Raw genomic sequence first — 24,246 nt, 5'->3', positions numbered from 1 at the left:
ATGTATATATAGGGAAAAATCAATTGAAATAGTTTTTTCAAAGCTTCACTCCATTCTAAATAAAAGGATAGACAGAAGGACACTTCGTTATCCACTTTCAGCTTAATATTTGTGATATTTCGCGTAAATTAACAAAACTCAAAATTGTTCTTTACCTTGTTATAAGAGCGAGCGAATGAAAATAATTAATTCAAGGAATCGAACCTGGGATCAAATCGCACTTATAGTCAGACGCTTTGCTGCGCCATGACGGCCTCATAGAATATATAAGTAGTTATATACTACAATATTAAAAAAGTGACGATAAAAGTAAAGGTCCATTCCCCGTACAATAATAAAGAAGGAAGAACTAGTCCCACGAGCGCCAGTCATATTCACACTTGACTGATTTTTTGCTATTTTCAGCTTCCTATGTACTTCCGACGAACAGGCTGTCCACGGTCCAGTGCGCGTTGTTCCATTCCTTGCTCACTGACATGGACTCAATTTGGAACTGTTTCCTATTGTAGTAGAGAAATATCGTTTTTCAATTTTGTCAATAAAAAAAAGTGTATATTTATTTGAATTTGGTAAGATAGGCTGGGGGAAATTAGTGTCTCTCTGTTTTCCAGGCACTGTTCAGCTTTTGATATATTCCCTGACTGGAAGTAGACTATACCATCGTCGTGTTTACATTCAGATCCTGTGCCGGTGTCACATTGGCTTTAAAAACAAACTTATGGTAAATCTAATATATTATTATTGTTATTTAGTTTCACATTCTACTGGTTCCAGATCTTCAGATCAGATCTTGATTTTATCCGTGCTCCAAGGGGTCTAGAACATTTGACACCTCCACGCAATCTCGAAACAAATGGCCTTGACAGACAGACAACAAAGTTCCGTTTTTTTATTTTGTGGTACGGGCCCCTAAAAAAGAAAAAAAAAGACAAGCGAAAATTAAATATTTATTCCTCGATTTTCTCTCACATGTACCTACCTATGGGCACTGATATTATTTAATAAGTATTTAACGTACATCCTTCGTTCAATTTTCAAAGTCCCGCCAATGTTCGCAACTCGCTTTCAGGATTAGCTGGGGCGACCAGATTAAAATTGAAACGTAAACTTTGTGGATGTCGTTCAAAAGATGAAACTTTTTTTTTTAACGTTATATTTTGGAAATTAAAAAACGGAAGATCTAAGTATCTGCTTTTAACGTTTTTAATAATAATTTGACAAAGATATTATATGTATGAGGGTAAAATTCAGTCGCAAACTTGTGCCTTTGCGCTACTAAAATCTCTGTAGATTTTTATATTGTTGTTCCGTCACTCAACACGCAATGCCTCCAGAATTCGGCGGAAGTTGGGGAACGTCTTAACACTAGGTTCCCTCTGTCTACTCTACTACATGAAGGATACAACGTAAAGCTATAAAATGAAGAAGAAATGGTAAAGTTCAATAATATTAAGACAACCTTTTCAAGGAATACATCCTTTAACTTTTCTTTTATTTAAGAAAAAAGGTCAAGTGGGACCTAAAAACATCTTTAACAGCCCGTAGGCGATTTTAGAGGAACAAAGAAGTCAACTTGAAATTTTGCCTTATTATTTCAATAATTCTAGACAAAAATCGATCGTCGTCGTCTACTGGTTTACGTAGGCTTCTCCAATACGTTTGAGTAAACTATAATTATTGGATTTCCTTAAGTGTACCAGAAAAGTTTTTCTTAATCACCTTGCCTACGTAAACTAGTTACAGGTAAAAGCTTTTTCTAACTTTAAGCATAATTTACCTTGAACCATTGCTTATTTTTAGTTTTGCTTCTTTCAGACTAAGAAAACCTTCATTGCTCAGAGAATTAATTATTCTAGAAATAGATGCGTAAAAGTAATTTAAATATAATTTCTGCTCCTCTTAAAAATGGAACTCGTGACCACCATGTAACAGGCAGTTTCCCTCATGCTACGACGCTTCTAAGTGATTGCTGATCAGACAAATATTAATATAATAAAGAGAAACATATTTTTTGGGAGACACTGATTGACCTTTCAAATTACAGTGTCGATGACACTAGAGGATGGTCACGTACAAGATTTGACCCTCGAGGATGTCGTGGCTAATGAGTAAAGCATAATTTATATATACGTTCTTATACTTAAAATGTTTGTTTTTTTCTTATTCGATTGTTTGGAAAACAAAATTCTAAATAGTAATAATATCGTAATAAAATGTTTATTCAAAATAAATACTCGTATATTAAAAAATTACATAACTAACATATAATGATAGCATTTATAAAATCTATACTAATATAATAAAGCGGAAGAGTTTGTTTGTTTGTTTGTTTGTTTGTTTGAACGCTAAGATTTCTGGATCTACTGGTCCGATTTTCATTGTTTTTGTTTTGTATGAAAGCTGCATTCTTCAGAAGTGCTATAGGCTATATAACATTACATTACACATATATACTAATATATTTTAAAGTACTTTCTAATTTGACATGCAATTTATTCTGCCATCTTAATAACAACCGTCGCGTCGCTACGCAACCGTTACCGCGACATTTTGATATTCATCCTTATAAAAATAAATATAATAGTCACTATTAACATTTTATCTAGATTGAAATTATAGTTTACTGTATAACATTCTAATAAATAATTAAGGAGATGTCACTGATTCCAAATGACCTAGCCTACGGGCGGCATACAGTATGACCGAAGCGAACGGGCAGATGACGTTGACGGTTTTATAAATTTTCATACATTTTCGAACTATTGTAAATGTTTATGTAATTATTTGCTGTTTATAATTAATTTAAGCTACACTTTGGTTCTCTTTGTTTGATATTGCCCGCTAAAATTATCCTGCTTAATAGAGAGAAATGTTTAGTTATTTCGTAGAGTCGATATCTATGTACGCACGCACGGAAAACTTTAGGTACTTTTTCTAATATTAAGAATATCTATCCTTTAGTTATTTTTAATCCTTTTGTTGGTTAATTTCAATAACTCAGATAATTTTTTCTAATAATGTGTATCTACTTATAATTCTTTTTGATTATTTAAGCTTATTTTTTCTTACTAATTCTATTGAAAATTGAAAATAATTTAATGAATATATTTAATAAATATTCTTATAGTTGAAGCAGGCGTAGCCGCGTCCGGGTCCACTAGTGTAATTATATATTCTAAGTAAAAAACATTTTTTTTAAAGTAGCGGGATTCGAAACCACGTTTGTCCGTCCGTCCGTCCGTTGGAAACCGTCCAAGCTCTTTCACTACTAAGCCATACGCTCTTATCTGACTATATCAAAATTCTAATACGCTTGTTTTAATTTATTTAGATTTATTTAGAAGTAGAACCTAGTACCTACTAAGTATTCCGCAGAAAGTGGGGAACGGAGTGTCTTAACACTAGGTTCCCTCTTCCTAACCTGTTGTGTGCAGGATACAGCGTGAAGCGTGAAACATTTTATGGAATTTTAGTATATTATTATCTTTTGAACGTTATTTATTATATCAATGTTTCGCTGGACTTGCGAAGTATACGGAAAAATATGCTCATAGCATTCCCTCTGGCAACATAATAATACAAAATGCACTAGACTACATATATGTATATTTATGTATATACTTATATTACGATATATGATATATGATTTTTAAGCCTTACGAATACATTCTATAATAACTTAGCGACCTCATAGTGCTCGTCCTGTTGACAGCAACACATTTTACTGTCAGTCAATTTTGTTTATTAAATAAATAATCATGCAGTTCAAGCAGGCGAAGCCGCGTATATAACATAAAATTATTTTTCGATGAATCTTTTCATACAGATTATTGTTCATAAAAGATAAATATTAATTCAGTTTTAATAAAGACTCGTATATTAAATGTCTAATATTAAAAATTTTGTCCAGATTCATGCATTATTAAAAAGTTACAAGCTTTGGATTCCAAAAATACTGGTTTTATTTTACTTTTCTTGTAAAATAAAACCTTCTACAATGTATAGGGGAGATAAAAAGAACGTTGCAATACAATCCCGCCCGCCCTAATGGACATAAAGTTTACATGTAAGATAGCGGAACTTAGCGCTGCACTTTATTTAACTAGATCTGGATTACTGTTTACCGTATTTTAAATACATGCAATATATTTTTAAAATAGTAGCGGTGATATATTTCTTACTTATTTAGGGGTGAATTATAATAAACCACGAAACACATGTTTAATGATATATTTTTGATATAGTCTCTATTTCAATCAAACTTTCAAACCCTTATATGCACCTTTAGGGAAAGAATTCTAGAAAACGATGAAACACGTGTTCAATCAAATAATTTTAAAAATCAAAATTTCAAATTTTATAAAAATCAGTGCCGATTTAAAAATGTTTCCATACAAACTTTGAATCCCTATTTCACCCCTTTAGGGTTAAAATTTTTCAAAATCCGTTCTTAGTGGATGTCCAGATTACGAAAGTAAACATTTATCCAAATTTCACGTTTCTACGCACAGCGGTTACGGCTGTGCGTGCGTATTACCTCAGTCAGTGAGGACGAGTCCTTTTATATATATAGATTATAAACTCTATTGGTGTTTCACAATAATGTCCAAATATTTTTACATTTTAATAGCTTCTCTCTGTATCCTTTACATAGCAGGATGGACGGAGGGAATATAGAAATCTAAAATTCTGGTTTCAGTATTTTTTTTAATAGACTATAACTAAAAGATTGTAATAGCCCTTCAATAAAACATATATGATAAGTCCTTTCCCATTAATTTGGAGTTTTCAAATCCCTGACCACTGAAAGTTACCCTCATTAACATTTCATAAGAGACCGCAGACGCTGAGGTGCCTCTCAAATGAATAACCCACGTCTTTTTGAGATAGGTCCATCTTGAGGACAAATAGTAATTTATATAATTCTTATAGATTTCAAATAATTTTTCAAAAGTATAATTAAATTAAAAGTATATACAGGATGGAATTGTCAGCACCACTTTAAATAAAACCACAGTTTTAACTACTCTATAAAAACCTTATATAATTCAGAAAAAAAATAATTCCCAAAAATGAAAAAGTTATTTTTTCAAACAAAATAAATAATAAAACTATCGTTTTAAAATAAAACGCCATTTGTAAAGTATAACATAGGCACGTACACACTTACCTGTCAAAGCGGATACGTCGCACACATATGTGTGCGTCACACGAAATACAGGTATGGATAAAAATCGTGAAATGAAAAAAATTCCTACGTGCAAACTGTTGAGGTACCTTGATTATTTTTTTTAATTCTGGGTTTGAAATATTTTACCCTATATGCAGTTTCAGTAAAAGCTTCCACCTCTACATATATAATTTGTTTTTGCTTAAATAATATTTTTTTGTTAAATAGTACAGAGTCCCGTTTATAATGCAAAAGAAAACTCATTTTTAGAAAAATGCATAAATAATTTCTTTACTTTGAAATTCTAAACAAATGCATTCTAAATTCATGCATTAGTTTCCTAGAATAACTCTTAATATTTCAATTTACATAAAGAAATCTTTTAAAGTTACACTGACTTTCACATAAATGCAGGTTAGACAGAGGGATCTACCCTGCATTTATGTGAAAGTCACTAAATCTGTGTCTTAATGGGTTAATGGGATCTGAGTGCCTTAACTCCAGGGCCCTAGGTTCCCTCCGCCTACCATGTCATGTGCGCGATACAGCGTAAATCTAAAAGGAAAACTAAAATATATAATAATATAGTCCTAAACTAAAAATTTAACAAAATTCAAGATTGGAAAAAACATTATTAAACCAAGTATTTTGCGAAGACAGACGGACAGTAATCCCTTATTAATGAGAACTCTCATCGAAGGATCTTTAATCCTATTAAATTTGAAACTAACCTCGTCCCTACGAATGTTCTTGCGAGACAAAATACCTGTCGTGCTTTAAATTCTAATGTACGAGTTTATAATATAAGTTATTTTGTGAAACTTTAACTCAATGACGCCTTCGCAATGTGAACGTGTTTAGCATCGTCTGCTGCACCTGGATAATGTTCAAATTAACGAAGGGTACATTTTATTAAACTTAATATATTATTATTATTAACTTAGATGATTGCAGATCCTGTATTCAGTATACTTGGTACCGTCCTGGTGACGGTTGTGGATTACCTTCTTCTTCCTAAATCTGTAAAAAATCTCCCTACAAAGATGCTAGCAAAAAAAAATAGCATCAAGAATATAAGAAACTTGACGTGGCCTGATGAGAACGTATAGCTTAGTTGGTCAGAGCACATGTATTTTTTAAAATATTTTTTTCTTAAATACACTTAAATAAATATTCGTATATTTCAAGCGGGCGAACCCGCGCGGGTTCGCTAATAGTAGATAAAACATCTAAATAAAATTTTCAAGTTAATTAAAATACTTATTTAAAATGAAATAAGAAAATCAAATGCCACTTGAAGCGAGCGTTTATTGGAGAAATTCTTCAATTACAGCTTAATTTGTTTATCGAATATGAAAGGTTTAATCAACTAGAAATTAAGTTTGACTTATTGTTATTCCATCTCTCGTATTAAATAAGCAGCTTTGCAAATAAGATACTTTTGTAATTAATATTTTGCTGTTCTGGAGTAACATAAGGAGATTATTATTATTATTATATTTAAGATGAAAAGTTTGTTTGGGTGAACATGCTTATCTCAAGAACCACTAGTTTGAGTTAGAGATTTTTTTCTGTTGAATAATCTATTTATTTTCAGCTGGTCCGATTGTGGCTTTTTCGGCCTTATATTTTTATACATAAGTGTAAAGTCAATTTTTTTTATTATTTCCATTGACCACGCTATCGAAGCTGCAGGCAAATGCCTATTACATCAAAAATATTTGTAGTGAAAAATATCATCGACTTTTTAAAGATTTTCCTTAACATTAGGTAGTTTCTTCAATTGAAAATGCGACTAGTTTCATGATTAAACCCACAGTTCGCTCCCTACTGGAGAAAATTAAATATTTATTATTTTAATTTCTTTGCTCCGGTGTCCAGGCAAAGTGCGGCGTTGAGTTCCGCCACTCAATACACAATGCCTCCAGAATTTAGCGGAGAATAAGGAACCTCCTACCTCCCTCCGCCTACTCTCCTAGGTGCAGGATAGGGTGAGGTTTATTAATTATTAAATTTCCACCCAGCAAAAGGCAATGACCCTTAAATAAATCGATAGTCCCCAACTAGGTGCTAAAACAAATATTAGTGGCAAGACAATATCTCTTGTAGTTTACTAATTACACAACACAGTTGGGTTCACCAAGTTCTAATGTAATTAACCATCAGCAACGAAGCTATTTGATCTTGTGCAGGTACCTGGTACGTGGAGACCAGTCCCTACAATGCTTCCAAACGTCCAAATTGACGACCCTTTAAAATTGAATTTGAAAGTAAATTCACTTCAAAGCCTATGGAATACATTCAAAATATTATATTTGTTTATAGCCAGCTAGCTATTATGAAATAGGTCAGAGGAAGTTGTTTTTGTTTAAAACTTTTAATTCTCATCTAAAAGTTTAAAGTTGAAATTTAGTATGGGAAAAAAGTTTTTGAATATACATACCTATCTATGTACGTACTATATAATATTTTTGGTTTCGTATGTTTTCTTTATATTTCAGGTTTACGGAATATCCCGCATGTAGCAGGATAGGCAGACGGAGCCAAATGTTATAACACACCGCTTCCTACTTTCCGCCAATTTCTGTAGGCATTGCGTGTTGAATAGCGGAACTCAACGCTGCCTGTGCGAAAGGATGAAAATATTAAATATTTCATTTCCTAGAGTGAGAATCAAACCCATAACCTGTCACGTTTACAGTAATACGTTTGTGCCACGAATGGCCTTATATATTTATTATTTTTATGATTTTCTTGAATTTTTGTATATACGAGTATTTCTAGAAAATCTTTAGTAAGTGAGCACACGTGCACTCGCTCATGAGAACATAATTAAGAGTGATATATTTTGTCTCATGGCAGAGGCGCTCGTCTGTTGCCAACTAGCTTTATGTCAAGACGTTATTATTTAAGACTAAGATGCTGTAATGCGAGTTAAGTTAATTATTTTATAAAATAAGGGATATAAGGGTATTTTTATCAGCTTCACTTTATTTTTTTCAAGCTCGTAGTGTAGGCAGAGGGAAAGTGAGAATCTAGTGTTAAAAGATTCCGTTCACCACTCTGACATTGTTGAGTGGCGGATCTTAACACCTCGCTATGCCTCGTTAACAGAGCGACTAAATGAAAATATTAAATATGAAATTTTCTCATATTAAATATTTAATTGCTACTGCATCACGACTGGCTACAATCTATGTGAATTAAAAAATGTGAATATTTATATGTTTATGTTTAAAGTATATGTTTAAAGTATCCATTTTATCAATATAACAACGTTAAACCATTTTTTGTGCTATTTTCTTGATACTATTTTTAACATTAGTTCATTAAGTTTCCCTGGTATTTAATGTTGAGTCGTAAAACGTGACAGCGACGACGTATTTCTTGTGAGGCGAGCTCTCGTCTTCATATACCATATAGTATATCATCCATCATCCATCAGCCTTTCAACGTCCACTGTTGGACATAGGCCTCCCCTAATTCTCGCCACTCCGTCCGGTCCTGCGCCCTTTGAATCCAGCGGATTCCCGCGGTCTTTTTAAGGTCGTCGGTCCACCTGGTTGGAGGGCGGCCTGTGCTCCTTTTGCCGAGACGTGGTCGCCATTCGAGGACCTTTCTTCCCCATCGGTTGTCGGCCCTCCTGACAATATGGCCTGCCCATTGCCACTTCAGCTTGCAAATTTTAAGAGCTATGTCGGTAACCCGCGTTCGTCTACGGATTTCATCATTACGAATTTTGTCGCGTAGAGAAATACCAAGCATAGCCCTCTCCATCGCTCGCTGAGCCACTTTGAGCCTGTGAATAAGGCTTGCAGTGAAGGACCACGTCTCAGCGCCATATGTTAACACTGGCAACACACACTGGTTGAAAGTTTTTGTTTTCAGGCACTGAGGGATACTAGACGAGAAGATATTTTGTAGTTTCCCAAACGCTGCCCAGCCGAGTTGGATTCTACGAGTAACCTCTCTCTGAAAGTTGGACTTACCCATTCGGATCACTTGTCCCAGGTAAATGTACTCGTCAACAACTTCCAGAGGTACGCCTTCAACAACGACCGGCATAGGTGTAACATGGACATTAGACATAATTTTTGTCTTGTCCATGTTCATCCTAAGACCCACCCGTTGTGAGGCGCTATGGAGGTCCTCTAGCATAGTACTGAGTTCCTCCAGCGACTCTGCCAAGATTACTATATCATGGGCAAATCGAAGGTGTGTTAAGTGTCCGCCGTTGATGTTAATACCATGCCTCTTCCACTCAATCAGCTTAAACACGTCTTCCAATGCAGCATTGAACAGTTTCGGGTATATTACATCCCCCTGTCGCACTCCGCGCTGCAGTGGAATAGGCGCTGTTTTTCCATCGTGGACACGGACTGACATGGTCGCGGCTTTGTATACACACTTCAATACCTCGATGTATCGATAGTCAATCTGGCATCGTTGGAGAGACTCTAGCACCGCCCAGGTCTCGATAGAATCGAAGGCTTTCTCATAGTCCACATACGCAATACATAGCGGCAGATTGTACTCCTCGGTCTTCTGTATGACCTGTCGCAGTGTATGTATGTGGTCCATGGTACTGTAGCCTTTTCGGAAACCGGCTTGTTCGGGAGGCTGGAAGTCGTCTAGTCTGCGCGCGATACGATTAGTGAGAGCCCTTGAAAAAAGCTTATAGATAGTATATAATATGTACCTATTGATAAAGCGTCTGACCTGCTTCACGGTGTATCCCGCACACAGCAGGATAGGCATAGCAGGGTAAGCGCCGTAGTTTGAGGTTTAAGGCCGCCGTGATTTAAGGTTCCCAGGTTCCCTCTACATACAGTGCCATCTCCTCATATTGCGTGAACACATACATTACAAAATTTCTTTTAAATCAAACGAGAAAATAATACGGAACTTGACAGAAATATTTAACCGAACCATTTAATCTTCGGTAAGTTTTCTTCCTATTGAAACCACAGAAGGGACAAGATAAATAATTCTTGGGAGGAAACGGTTGATTTGAAACGAGACCTCTATAAGAAACTTTAAAATTGTCTTCCGTAGGGAAATTGGATGTGGGATGCGTGGTACGTGGGATATGTGGGGTTGACAATGTGGTAGCTATATGGTGATGAAACTAGTGGTTATATTCCATTCTCTGTTTACAATTTTTATAATATAAAATCTTATAAAATACGAGTATATCTTTTGGTCAATGAGGATGAACGGTGTTGTTCTATGTTTATTTAGATTTTTAAATATAAGAACTTTTACTATGAGAATTAAATTAACTGGTATCTTATTTTATTAGACTATTTCAATTGCCTCACGAAAGATAAATAGATAATAATTGAAGAAATATATCTATACTATTCATCTTTTAGCCTAATAAAAGTACATAAATTTAATATACTAAAACTTCTAAGTTATACTGTTTATAGATCCACGTCCTTGAAGGATGGTCCTAAAATCAACTTTTCAAATTAAATTTGAAAGTATTTTAACAGAATCAAAATTAACTAAGTGTATAATATTGCCCTCAGGATTTATATTTAAATAAACCTTTCTTAGATAAGGGTTATTGGTACTTCATTGATTAATTGTGTGTTATTAGAAATTCTATATTAAAAAAAACTGCTTCTTGCTGTATCCCGCACAGCTGACAGATGGAACTTAGTGATAAGGCACTCCCGTTCCCCACTTTCTGCCGTATTCTGGAGACACTGTATGTTGAGTAGCGGAATTCAACGCCGCGCATTGCCTCGTTACCAGAGCGGGGAAATAAAGAGTTTAAATATTTCATTTGCTTCAGAAGGAATCGAATCCACTATCTGCCGAACGTTTAAAATCGCTCGCTTGTTTATCTGCGCCACTACTGGTCTCTATTTTTTTATGTTGTTAATATTAAATTAAATTATTTTCTTACTATTTACTTACATTTAAGTCAAATACGTACCGTATTATATACTAATTTTAATAAATGGAACTTTTTTCTCATTTCCAGATACGCCTAAATCTAAATAGACGTGTTTGTAGACGAGCAGAATGAGAATGCGTTATACGTGTGTAGAATACTAAATTTAGATTGTTTTAAATATTTTCTACTATTCTACAGTATTCCACATGGTAGGACAGAAAAGAAAACGTAGTGTTAGGGCACTCCATTCTTTACTTTCCGTGTCATTTTCGAGACATTGCGAAATTGCGAGAAAACATTTTTACAAAATAAAATATTACTGTTTTAGTTGGCTAAAAATTTGGACATACAAGGAGCAGGTTCTGACTATATTGGGAATTTCCTTTGAAATTTCAATATGAAAAGTATTTTTACATTTCATCTACATGGACATACTGAAATATATTAAATGTTAAGAAAATGGTTTTGGAAGAATAACCAGTGTACTCGTTTTTACAGGAGCCAATTAAAATTTTTCTTCTTAGCATCATCCAGTATACCGCATATAGCAGAATAGTGAATAACCAGTGTACTCGTTTTTGCAAGAGCCAATTAAAATTTTCTTCTTAGCATCATTCTGTATACCGCAGAGTAGGCAGAATAGAATCTAGTGTTAACACACTCCGTTCCCCACTACACCCATAAATGTTGTATTAACCCTTTCAGTGAAAATACATAAATGTATGGCACTAAAAGGGTTAAAAACAGTTTTTTGTTTAAAATAAATTATTTGAAAATTGATTACCACCTTACGAGTTACTGTCTATTTCAATACTGAATCCAATATGTTGGCTGTTCAACGATACTCGCTGGTGGTAAATAGTCGTTAATGCAAATCAAGAGACGACATCGTCGAGCTGGCTAATTACTTTATACTGAGGTCCTTGCAACGAGTACAATACTGGTTGCCATGGCAACGTTTATTTATATAAAAATATATATTATCACACATATAGTATATTTAGAGTGTATATTTATTTTAAAATTATTTAAAAAAATAGAGTTCTCCACTCTTTCTCTATATAAACGATGACTATATCAATTTTTACGAGTAGGTAAACTTCTCTATTTCCATCATTTACGTAAAAAGGGCTACAAAGTTTTTGCTTCACATATTAATATATTTAGAAAGCAATTATAGGTAGATAAATAAGAGGAGGACAATGCAATTTGCATTATTTTTTTTTAAGTGCAGGTTGAAATCCTAAATAAATTATTGGGAAATTTTACTACCGAAGAATTACTCACTCTTTAAAATCAATACACGAACTGTCATACAACGAATCTATCTCTAAATTTATCTATGCATATTAAGTTACCCCGTTAAAATTATTATATGTACAATTAATCATTTCCGGCATGTTAATGTTAATAATATGAGAACGCCTTTGAGATAACAAAATTGTATACGCGTCTATGTAGATTGTAGACGTAGGTGTTCTTGTTAAAGATAATTTGTAGGCATTTCAGCGATAAATGTCGCTTGTTGGGAGTAAGTACTATGGCAAGAAATATTTTCAATTTAACTGTGATTTAATATTGAATAGATGCTAGTTAGAAATGTAAAAATGGACAGTTTTTTTTTTAAAAAAGAAAAAGGATTTGGGTAAAATTTGTTAAGTCAAGTAAAAGTTGCAAAGTCTAACAGTGATTTTCCCATATTTTTTTTAACTATTGATTTTTGTCAAATGGTCATTGTTATCTACAATGACATATATATAAAAGAACTTGTCCTCACTGACTGAGGTAAGACGCACGCACAGCCGTAACCGCTGTGCGTAGAAACGTGAAATTTGGACAGATGTTTACTTTCGTAATCTGAACTTCCACTAAGAAGGAATTTTGAAAAATTTTTACCCTAAAGGGGTGAAATAGGCGTTCAAAGTTTGTATGGAACAAAAATTAAATCGGCACCGATTTTTATAAAACTTGAAATTTAGATTTTTAAAAGTATTTAATTGAACACGTGTTTCATCGTTTTCTAGAATTTTTCCCCTAAGGGTGCAAATAAGGGGTTGAAAGTTTGTATAGACTTTTTTTTAAATCGGCACCAATTTTTATAAAATTTGAAATTCAGACTCTTAAAAGTATTTAATTGAACACGTGTTTCATCGTTTTCTAGAATTTTCCCCTAAGGGTGCAAATAAGGGGTTGAAAGTTTGTATATTGTATATTATATTATATATTTTTTTTAAATCGCCACTGATTTTTATAAAATTTGAAATTTACACTTAAAAATATTTCATTGAACACATGTTTCGTGGTTTATTAGAATTCACCCCTAATTACGCAAGCGAAGCTGCGCGCGTCCGCTAGTTACCTATATGATTATTGCAGCTTCCCTCTGAATTGGTTGGTATGACCATTTATTTCTTACTATCGCTATAATAAATAAAATAATAATAATTAACCAACATTTTAATTATTTTGTGATACATATTAAGACTGAGAAGAGTTAAAAAATACGAAAAAAATAAAAATGGCAAATAAATATAACATCTATTAGCCATTTTATCAACCATATACCATCCAAATACTTATCAAATAAGTAAAATTAAGATAGTATACTCGTACAAACAAACATTATGCAACCAATACACAACACAGTTTATATTTGCATTAAATTACAAGCAAACTTGGGAATATTGAATATATTCTCTGAGCTCAGGGATTACAGGCGTGAATGGAGAACTAAACCACTTGAGTGCGGTTTCAGATGTTTCAGGAAAAGTAAATATTGTGTACTTTCTAAAGAAATGTTTTACAAGTTTCAAGTTGTCGTACTTGTTTGTGTATTTGAGTGTCTTCAAGACTATTTCAGGTCAAAAATATTCTTTCTCACGTTTCTTTTGAAGTTGTATTTTCTATATTTTTTTGTATGATATGGTTTTTTATTTTCCCTTCTTTCATTTTAAAAGTATTTTTTTTGGTTTACGTAAATATTATGCTTTAATCTGGGAACCTTGTAATAAAATACACTTCCATTTCCCACTTACCCTCGCATTCTGGAGGCATTGCGTGCAGAATAGCAGGACGCAACGCGTTTGCCTCGTTAACTAAGCGAGGAAATAAAAATATTACATATATCATTCCCCTGATTGGGAATCGAACTCACAATCGTCGCGTATGTGACCTTGCATCACAACAGCCTCAAAAATATCTAAGATTTAAAATAAATAATTATATCAAGATTCATCATATTTAAGCTAAAAATCAGATTTGCTCACGCAATATTCGGCTAAAGTCGGAAATGTAAATATGTTTACATAATTTAAGCTTCAAAATGTCCAAATATATTTTACGGATTCCAAGTCTGCAGTTCCATTTACAGAGGCTCACGATTCCTTGAAGACATTCTTTTGTCGGAATTTACGTTCATAGTAAATAAAATATGTATAAACTTGGAATGAGATGGATTTGTTTACATTTTTAATTATTGCTTTATTTTAATTTTAACAAATTATTCGTATTTTATAAAAAAAATGCTGAGAAAAATAAAATAAATATTACGTCGTTGAATTCCGCCACTCAACATGCAATATCTCCAGAATTCAACTGAAAGTGGGGAACGTATTATACTAGTTTGCCAGGTCCCCTCCATAATAATTTAATGGCAAATTGCATTGGCTTTCTATCAGAGCCTTTGTGACCCACTTATAATTACATACAAATAAAAACAAAAAAATCTTTATTTGGTATAGCTTGAACTCACGGATATCTAAATACTATGTCAAAGGTGGTTCCGTCATTTCATCAACGTTTCACATTCCATTATAACACACAAATGTTTTAAACTAATTCTATAACTCTCAAATAAAACATGGCTCATGTTTTACAACGCGCGTGCGTTTCCCAACATATATAAAGGCCTAATAGTATAATTAAATGTGTACATTTTATCTAATTAATCTGCTGTAATTACCTCATATTGTGAAACGTAATCTTGCTGTGTTATCAAGGGATTTAAATAAGAATATACGTATAATAAAATGTCCTTTTATTGTCTGTGCCAAACCTTTTAGTGAAAAGAATAGAAATGCCTGTTCATCTTTCTTTGGTGAAAACCTAGTCACCTATCAAAATATTAAAATATGAATTTATTATTAATTCTTTGATATTATTATCAGCTTTAGAAAAAACCGTTTACGCTTCTTCCCGTATAGCAGGTTAGAGAGGGGATGTAGTGTTAAGACACTCTGTTCTTCTTTTTCGAAATAATGAGTGCATTGGCGGTATTGAACGCCAATTTACGTCCACCACATCGGAGAAATGAAAAGTAATTATATATTATAGTCATTACCCAAATCGGAATCGAACCCATAACGGTTGTTAGGCAGACGCTGTCTCCGCACTCACATTATCGTTTTAATCTTAATTTATTAATTATGGTGGACGGTAGTAAAGAAAAATAATTCAAATACCTATTAACTTTTAAATATAATAATTCTTTATAACAACGCTATATCTATATACAAATATAAAAAATAAGCATGTAGTATAAGGTATATAAATATATATTTCCTTTATTTCATATCGGAAACAAATATTTTTTCGATTTTTCATACAAAACAAAAATACATGTCGTTTTATTTGATAAACTATGATCGACAATGCCACAGGCGAATATTGTTAGTTTGTATTGTTATTTGTGAAAGACCTTTTGTGTTTTCAAAAAAAGTGTGAATATGACGTGAATTCTCAAATAAAAGAAATGCTCCCATTATATTTATATAAGATTGAATTTGAGGATTGATCTCGCCCATAGCAAGGTAGAAGGAACCTAGTGTTAAGACACTCTGTTCTCTACGCACCGTACAAATTTCAAAACATCTCCTCTGTATGTACTGACCGGAAGTAAGCAACGCCGCGCCTTGTGTATTTTCCATTTCTATATTGTGATAACGAGCTAAAGTACGACGTTGAGTTACGTCACACAACCCGTATTGCCTGGAAATTCGGCGGAAAGTGGATAAGGAAGTGTTTTAACATTAGGGATTCATCTTCCTAGAGAAATATTAATAGATTTCAATGATGTGAGGCATTGAGGAATTAAAATATTTCAATCCTTGTTAGCTGTAAATATTACGACTCGCCGACCGTACCCAACTCTCCTTTTTTTATTCTTTTTTCTGAAAAATAATTACGATTTAAAGCTTGATTTTTTCCTATTTTTTTGTTTGGGAGTGTATCTAAAATAACCTTATTGGATATTTATATTAGTTAGATTTAGATTAGCGTTACAAAAATAATCGACGTGTTTATAAAATAAATAAAATTTCGACCCCTTTTCCTTTTCTTTTTTTTACTTTTTTTTCATTTTCCCTTTTACTTACCTACTAGTTTTAAATTTTCAATAGGAATAATACTCAAATATAAATATTTATGGACAAATAAACGTAAAGGTTGCTATATTACTTAAATTTACAATACCTTTTATGGGTGATATATTAATTTAAATTAATTGAGATGGCTGTTTTACGACGGCACTATTGGCGTACGTTGACGATCGACATTTATTCGTCTCTTTTCCTATATAAGAGGTCCCGTTACGCCAGAGACTTAATGCGTATCAATGTAGAGATAAACCTGACTAAACACGCCAGTTAAGGGTTCCATTCCCATTTTGCTATTGCACCAAGGCAAAAGCCCGGCGTTGAGTTACGCCACTCAACACGCAATGCTTTGACAAATTCAGCGGAAAATGGGAAGCGGAGGGTCACAGCCTTATGCCCCAGCGCAGAGCCGCGACGGAGGTCGCAAATTATTATATTAATAAATTTTCATTGACAACTTTTCATTGACTTTTAGTATAGTACTAAGTATAGTACTAATTTTCCATATTTTACAAGTAAAATGAAATATTATTACCTAAGAATGTTTTAAAAGTAAGATAATGCTTTATGAGCGTACAGACAGATTGTTAGAGGTTGAAAATTTAATCCAACAGTCTAGAGTCTAGACATTACAAACACGAAAATGAAAGAAAATTGAAACGACAAAAAAATATAACACACTTGTTTGAAATCAAAGGCAAAGGCAATCCAGCTTTTGTTCTTTCAGACACGATATAGACGATTTGGATCATTTTTCAAATCGACAATATTATTTTTAGCTCTGAGATTTGTACTCTTAATTTTTCTTAAAAATTGTATTTTTTTTAATTTCACACTGTATCCCGCACATACCAGCGTAGGTAGAGGGAACCTAGAAATCTGTTTTCATTAATTTCGTCCCCCAATTTCTGCCAAATTTTAGAGACACTGCTTGATGAATGGCGTCGCGTCTGGCTTTGTTACCAGAGAGAGAATGAAAGTATTAAATATTTTATTTCCCCGCCCCACGTGAGAATCAAACCCACAACCGTCGCGCTTACAGTCGCACTGCTATACCACGTTTTTGATCGCATTAAATAATTCAGCAAAAATATAATTCCATCATCCATCGCGTATTTCAAAAATGGGTGAAAAATGAGGAATGGAGTATCGTAACACTAGATTACCTGCTATGCGTGAAAAAGTATAAAATCTTTTATTATCAATTGTAATAAGCAGTTCGCAGGGATTGAACCTAGTACCGTTATGAGAAGTAAAAGATGTTACGATACAGTTTACGTCTATTCGGATTTCAGATCTATGAATTATTCTAGTCGGTATTACGTACGTGAATATTTTTATGATATTCTAGACTTTGCAGAGAGCTATCCTAGGTTTTATGTTAATACCCTAAGGATTGTATGGAGGATGATAGAAACAAAGAGATCTGTTGTTTTATATTTATACTAATATTGCAAAAACTGTTTGTTTTATTTTTAGCTGTCATATATGGAGGACAAGACAAAATGTGCAAGTTTATTATTATTAATAATTGAAACCAGAAAAAGAAAATCTAAAAACAATTCTCGAAAAACAATTATACAAGCATTTAGCGGCTCTCCCCTTAAATATAGGATTTCCATCTGCTTCGACATTGAAGATAAATATATCTCGAACAAGACCTAAGTCACGAGCAAACGAAATAAAGAAAAATATAGCAGCAATATTAAAGTCATCAATTGTAAGAAGTGACAATGGTCTCGTATAACTCTTCTTTTACTCCAATTTTTTTAGACATAATAAATTGTTTATTGCCAAATAATGACATTATAAGCGCCGTCAGGGCGCAGTTGTGCTTCCCGCTTAATCCCGCACACAGCAGTGAAAGCAGAGGGTCTAGTCTAGTGTTAAGACATTCCTTTCCCCACTTTCCGCCGAATTCTGGAGGTACTGCGTGTTGAGTGGCGTAACTCAACGCCGCGCTTTTCCTTCGCCTGTCAACGAAAAAATTAAAATATAAATTTAAATAAATATTTTATTTCCTCGAGTGCAAGCAACATTCCAGCAATCCGCATCCTCTTCTCATTTTCAACGTCAAAAAGCATTATTTATTTTACAATATTTATTTAGTGTTTCCAATGATTGATACAGTTTCCATCCGTCTACAATATTTAGATATCGCGGAGTCAGTAAACACGTGCCTTTCAATCTTCCGTCTAAATATATCGTCGATAATAGTTGTATAACATATTTCTACAGTACATTTTTAAATAAATAGTTTTGAAATAATATATTTTGCATGTAGTCAATTGATTTTAAAATGTGTAGTATATACACTAAGACACTTCATTTCTTACCCTCCGTAACTCAACGCCGCGCATTGTGCTGTTACCAGTGCGAGAAAATTAAAATAATTAATTTCTTCGAGTAGGAATTGAATCCATACCAGATGTATTAACAACCAAATGACGTACCGCTGCACCACTTCGGTTTCTGCTTTTGAAAAGCTTAAAATTTTACAAAGAGAGAGAGAGAGATTAGAGATTATATATAAAAGATAGTTTTCAAAATGGCTTCTCTGTAAAATTTTTCAAATGTTAAAAACAGTTTCAAGTTATAGATGATATTTGTTACCGTAAAAACTCTACAGTTCTCAATAATATTTTTTATTCCATTCAATACGTACAAACATCTTCATAAATATTTTCCACATCTAAGAAAACATTGAACAACAGAGACTTTTCTTATTGGAATTTTTAGTGAAGTTCGTTGTGATCTCTAGATCTCTCTAGTGGATCACTAAACATTTTCTGAAAATTAAAGTAATATACAATTTCACTTTAGTTTTTTTTTATTTCAAGAGTAAGGAGAGAGTAAAATGCTACGTGCTCCGTAAAGAAATAATATCATGGATAAAAATGGAATATATTTTAAGATTAACAAAGACCGTCGTGGCAAAGCAACTGTAAACACAATAGTTGAGGGTTCGATTCTCTCTGGTAAAAAGAATTTAAAAAATGCCTTTTGATTCGACGTATAACTCAAGTGTCACTCAATTACTTATAGATTGGTGAGTGCCGAGTGCGAGTGTTTGAGCAGCGATAAATGCTTAAGGTATTTGCAGGTGTGAAGTTTTTGCGATTTAAGTTTAAAGCCGTCGTGGTGCAGTCGCAGGGGCAGGGTTATGGGTTCGATTCGCACACGGGGGATCGTTACCTCGCTCTTGTGCTCAAAAATTCTGATAGTGGAGAATGGAAGTATCATTAGAAAACGAAATGTCTTATCATTTACCCTGCCTTGTGGCGGATACAATGTGAACAATAATTCTTCATAACGAAGAGACATATATACTAAAATAATAGATATCGTAAGATAAAACTCTAAATTGTTTTTCTCTTAAGCTGTCCATCAACACGTTGGAAATGTCTGGATTATTGCAAAACTCTTCAGCTGCCGTCTGGAAGTTCGTTTAAGCTGATTAATATTCAATTGAAAGAATCGACAGCATCGGAAATTAATGTTATAAAGTAGGAACTAAGCGGCGCGGCGTTGGCAACTTGGCAACGTTCTATTTTAATAATATTTACATAATTGTTTCAAATAAATTAACGTGGCAGTTGAATTATTTGAATAAATTTGCTAATAAAAAATATATTGAATGAATAAAGCTCGAATATGATGAATATATTGAAGCCAGTCGTGGAACAGGGGCACAAGTATGTAAACGAGACTGGTTGTGAGTTCGATCCCCGCTCTAGGAATTGAAATATTTATTTAAACTCATATTTTCATTTCTTCTTCATGAATTCTTGAGTTCTGCCACTCAACACGCATCCACAACCTTCATTGATTGTTACTATATAAGTATCTTTATGTAATTATTATATTTTCCTTTTAGTGGATAATTACATAAACACTTCACTATCCATAATATTTATTTTCTATAAGTTGTTCTATAAATTGTTGCTTGTATTTTTATTCTGTGATGACTTTAACGATGCCTTTGATCGTGAAGAGCAGTATTAAGTTACATCACTCAAAGTACTTACTTTGTCTATAAAAATGGAGAAGAAGCAGATATTTTTAGGTCAAACCCTATGGATATTAAAATAGATTTTTTTTTTCAGCTTTACGCATATAGCAAAGTAGACAGAGGGAACCCACTGTTAGGACACTCCGTTCCCCACTTTCCGAATTTTTGAGTTATGATTAGCGTCCGCTAAACGCCACGGTTTGTTTTGTTACCAGAGAGAAGAAATGAAAATATTAATAAAAAAGAATTAATTTCTCTGAATGAGAATCGAACCCACTACTGCCGCGATACAGTCACACCATCTTACCTCTGTGTCACGACGGCCTCACGAAGGGCTATTACTCCTAAAATAGACCTAATGTTCTCTCACTCAACATCTACATTAAAGTTTATTTGACAACACGAGCACGCTAAACACAACACGCGTATTGATGGGATAGTGTTTATCGACAATTTTATTCGCGCAGTGATAAAAGTCTACGCTTATCGAGATGTTTGTTCCGACGTGGCCATCTGTTCTGGATGATTTTAGATTATACTGCCTATGTGATCTCTTGGAACAGTTTAGCTTTGAAAATTATATGATAAACATAAAGAATGCGGTGTTTAGTTCCGCCGGAGAACACGCAATGTCTAGAAAGATGGACCGAGCATTGGGAAAAGGCCTCTTAACACGATGTTCTATTTACTTACCCTATATACGGAAAATATAAATATGTTTTAAAAATTCAGCCGTTTCAATTGATACCTGTATCTATATACCCGTGGTATTAAGTAGGTTATGAAAAAAAATTCAATCTGCCATTTTCTTTAGGTGGCTATTTTGGATTAACAGCAAAATTGGTTATACTCGTATATGGTTTCATTACTATCAGAACTGAAGTCAGAATCCAAGTCGAGGCCTAGGAATTGATTGAAATTGAGTTTGCAAAGTTTCACATACACTTACATACAAACTTTTCTTACTATGTTAGTAAGAAATCAAACGATATAAAAAAATATATAAGCCATCTGTTTACTGGCATCTAATAAATAACAGCTGCTAGGCACAAAACACTCGGTGTTGTACCACGCCTCCCTCAAGCTAAATTATTTGAATTATGAGTTTATCTTTGTTCAGTTTTACGAAAAGGTTTTCTAATCCAAAGCAATTATTATGGAATAGAACAAATATTATGAATATTTGATTGCAAGAATTGTGTTTTTCGCAAATTTAGATGATATAGATCGAATATGTTTAGTTACACCAGGAATTAAAATCAAATTAAACGTAATCAAAAATAATATATTTTGAGATCCAAAATCCATATTTTTATATATTATTTGGACCACTTTACTGAATCTTTTATTAGAAATAGATGAGAAATAAGATGAATTAAAATAAAAAATCTTATAAGAAAACAAACGACTATTACAGCCGAGACATCTATTACAAGATTACGCAAATAGAACTTAATATTCCAAGAGCTTAATTCAATATAAATCATACTGTAATCTTATAAGCATAAAATTCGGGTGTATTATGAAATTACTTCGTTTTTGCTATGGATTTAAAAATTGATTTTTAATTATATTATTTATTTCAGCTTCACACTGTATTCTGCACATAGCAAAGTAAGCAAAGGGAACCTGGGAACCTAGTGTTAGGTTTATTTTTTGGCTTTACATTTTTTCCGCATACGACAGGGTAGGCATAAAAAACCTTATTTCAAAACATTCAATTTCACACTATCGACTTGAACTTGAAAACTCAACGCAGTCTTATTAGAGGAGATATAAAAATAAGTATAATTATAGGCTCGAATGGTGGAAGATCCACCTCGCATATACCAATCCTAGGATTCATTCTTTCATCTATCTCGACGTGAAATAATATTGCTTTTATTAGATCCCAGCTTCATCGTACTAATTAGGTCTTATTCTTGCGGTACGCCGTTAATGGCCTATTATTTTTCTCACAAACGAAGGAGGCTACTGTCATGGCCACCAGCAGTGAGATACGGTTCAGTTTACTTTTTAATAAAATGACCTCATTTGAGACAGTCATTAAATATAAGATTGTTTTTATCAAAGTTAAGTACTAGAAATTGAATTTCGTTGTCCTTAACTCTAATGCTTGGTGAAGGCTTGGCGTTTCAACAAATGAAGAACTGAATTAAATAACTATTTTATCTTTTCTTTACACATTTGACAGTTATTGCTTAGAAACGCAATATAACTCTTAAATTAAAAATATTTTTTTATTATTTCTTAACACTGTATACTGGCATAGACAGATGAAGAGAGAAATGTTTCAAAACAAATATAATCACTTTGTTTTTCGGTCTCCCCCGAATACAAGCCGTTTATCGATTTGTAGAGTCCCACTGTATTTTAAATATAATTTATATTTCCCCAGCGGAATGGGAACTCCTCTAAGTGGGAATTGAATCCAACAACCATCACGTTTACAGTCACACGCTGTGCCACTGCGCCACCATAGCCTCATCTTTATAATTTTATTAAAAAAATACATTTTATTATTTAAATATACATTTTTAACTATAATATTATTGCAAGAAAATTCTTAATTTCAAGATTTCCAAAAGTAACGCATAACGCATAAGGCTTTATACGTGATTAAGAGGAAGGATAAGAAGCTTAAGTCGTCGCTCAGCTCAGCATTCGTGGTTACATCGGGTTATTGGAGAAGCCACAGGAATAAGGTTTTAAATTATTATAATATTAAATATTAGGCATTTATGTATTACGAATATAATCTGAAAATTATTAGATAAAAGTTACTCTTATGTATTCTTATTAGATGATTTTGTTTTGTATCATTAAGTAGATTTAATATCTTGAACACGGACGAAAAGTGGAGAATGAATTGTGGTGACACTATATTCTCTCTCTCTCTCTCTCTCTCTTCTCTATATAAGATATACAGCGTGAAGCTACGCTACACATATTAAAAAGATAAAGAATGATAAACCATCAATCCCTTCTGGCGAAATAACATTGAACAGGAAATAAGATTGCAAATGTATAAATCAATAATATAAATAATATTACAATCATCTTAGATAAATTGGGGCCATTCACGCTTTTGGGTGTTTTTCAACAGGAAAAGATAAAATAAAGAAAATTGTGAAAATATATCTAGATAGATATATCTCGATTAGCGAGTTACGGTGTCTTAATATTAGTTTCCCATTACCTAAACTGCTACATGCGGAATAAAGAGTGTTCCTGATAAAAATATATAACATTAAAATTTAACGCTTCTCTCTCATTATATGAAATTGAAAGAAATCACTAGGTCTGATAAGACAGAGAAAATGAAAATATTGTAGTATTTGCCATAGTCATAATATAGATTTAGTAAAAAATGTCTCTTGTTAAATCTGTCTGCGAAGTAAGAGAAGTTTTAGAAACAAGGGTTCGAGTGTTGAAAGTTTTCCAGGTTCAAGTGGGCAATAAAAACTAAAAATCTTTTCACATTTCAGAAAAGTCTACAGTAAGGCTGCCATGTGTTATTGTGCTCGTATAAGCGAAATAATTGTGAATACATGTATGTCATCTTTCATTGATGAAAATTTTAAATAATAACCATATTCTAAAAAAATAATCAGCCAATAGCAAATATTATATTTCATGTCCAAAAGTTAGAATCGAATCCACAACCACCGTGTATACAAGGTGACATGAGCTGTCTTGTATCCAAGCGTTCAGATCTCCGCGTTTAGTCCGAATTCTATATGTTTCGTGTTAAAAGACAGAGTACAACTCCGCGTCTTACTTT

At 33.1% G+C, this 24,246-nt stretch overlaps 1 long non-coding RNA gene across 1 annotated transcript in view; it reads left to right on the top strand.

Moving 5' to 3' along the window:
- The first annotated feature begins 589 nt into the window (after nucleotides 1-589).
- The window catches only part of LOC146539170 (uncharacterized), a 112,823-nt gene continuing 89,166 nt past the window's right edge, over nucleotides 590-24,246 (top strand). Inside the window, exon 1 of the long non-coding RNA XR_014878013.1 lies at nucleotides 590-721. This is a non-coding gene — a long non-coding RNA (uncharacterized LOC146539170). The remainder of the gene's footprint in view (nucleotides 722-24,246) is intronic.

This window comes from Heliconius melpomene, chromosome 5 (assembly GCF_056956725.1).
Source record: "Heliconius melpomene rosina isolate 202511_hmr_F chromosome 5, ASM5695672v1, whole genome shotgun sequence".
Taxonomy (NCBI): Eukaryota; Metazoa; Arthropoda; class Insecta; order Lepidoptera; family Nymphalidae; genus Heliconius; species Heliconius melpomene.
The sequence above is the reverse complement of the archived record's forward strand: the minus strand, read 5'-3'. Positions and strand labels throughout refer to the sequence as shown.